The 1,453-nt window shown below is 44.6% G+C and overlaps 1 long non-coding RNA gene across 1 annotated transcript; it reads left to right on the top strand.

The window, feature by feature from the left end:
- The first annotated feature begins 6 nt into the window (after window positions 1-6).
- LOC147819484 (uncharacterized) lies at window positions 7-925 on the top strand. The gene is made up of 2 exons (XR_015436883.1): window positions 7-245; window positions 549-925. It is a non-coding gene; the product is annotated as an uncharacterized LOC147819484 (long non-coding RNA).
- Window positions 926-1,453: the final 528 nt, after the last annotated feature.

The raw sequence follows: 1,453 nt of genomic DNA on the forward strand, positions 1-1,453 counted from the left end.
CTGACGCAGAACAGCGTCAGGTCTGGACTCCGGTTCTGTTTGCGATGTCTCGTCACTGTGTCTTTGTCCCCTGCAGGCTCACGTCACCGGAGGCATGTCAGGACCTCACCACTCTGCCGGCCACGGCCCCCCACCCGTCATGCTGCACTACGCCCCCCCTCAGCAGGGCGGCGGCTCCAACCCCCAGCACGGCCCGCCGCCCCAACAGGGAGCGCCACAGCATTTCTACATCGGACCACACCAAGGTAAAACACACCTGGAGAACAGCTGCACAAAAGTCTTCTCCTGGAGGTTTCCTTAAAATGTTCACTTCAGTGTTAAAGGTTTTCTCCTTATTTTAGTCCTAAACTTAAGGAAAAAATTAAAGGTTAAGTGACACAAAACACTTTAAGTAGAAAACTTAAGGTGTTTTGTGTCACTGGTTCTATGTGCTGTAAAAAAAGCCAACAAACAATGAACAGTGGAAATGTTGCTGTGTAGAAACATGTTGTGGTGTTAACAGTGTGTGTGTGTGTGTGTGTGTGTGTGTGTGTGTGTGTGTGTTACAGCTGTTCAGGTTCAGGCTCATGCGGCCCAGCAGCTGTCCTTCCACCCCTCTGCAAACTGAACCGTCCTCATCACACTCCTGGATTCAGGAGCGAGGACGAAACCCCAGAATCCCAAACAGCTCACAACATTCCCGCCTCCCAACGCCCCTGTTTTTTTTTTTTTACCCAGGTCTTTTAGAGCAGCAGGGGAAAGTTTTAATATGTAAGTACAGACTGTTTTCACACGCGGACACGAAGCTGGACTGACGACACAGACCTGTTGGAAGGTTTTGGACTGACGACAGTGGAAACATTGTTTTTTCTCCCCATCCCACCTCTGTCCTTTTACAAGATGAAACCAGTTCATTAATAATAAAACCACTGAAAAAAAAACCCAATCAATCTCCTGCGATGTTTGTAACAAAAATAACTTCATATTCCATCATTACAACAACTACTTTTCTCAGAAAGATCCTGAGTGAGTTTGGTTTTCCAGCCTGTTGAAGTTGAGTTTCTTACTGAAGGAAACTTCTGGGAGAAGTTAGAACTCATCATCCAGCTAAGTTTAGCCTTAAGTTACAGTTTACTAACTACTGTTAACTGTTTCTTTAATTATGTGACGTAGAACAATGAGTCTTAGTTTATAAAGTCTGTAAGAACTGGTCCTGGTCCTGGTCCTGGTCCTGGTCCTGGTCCTGGATCTGAGGAGTGCAGGTGTGTTTCCTTCACACTCAGTCGGCTTCAACAGTTTAATTGATTTAAATGAAATCCAGCAGAGTTAAAAAGTTTTGTTTAAGGTTTAATTCAGCTGTAGTAACATTGACAACATGGTAACGACACATAAATACACTGTAAAAAAAAAAGTCATATGAGTGAAGACATTCTCAGGAGTGTCAGTAAAATGTAAAGCTCAAACATCAGTCCCT

Source organism: Seriola lalandi, unplaced genomic scaffold, assembly GCF_002814215.2.
Source record: "Seriola lalandi dorsalis isolate HSWRI2012SDOR001 ecotype SW California unplaced genomic scaffold, Sedor1 jcf7180002052925, whole genome shotgun sequence".
In the NCBI taxonomy this organism is placed as follows: domain Eukaryota; kingdom Metazoa; phylum Chordata; class Actinopteri; order Carangiformes; family Carangidae; genus Seriola; species Seriola lalandi.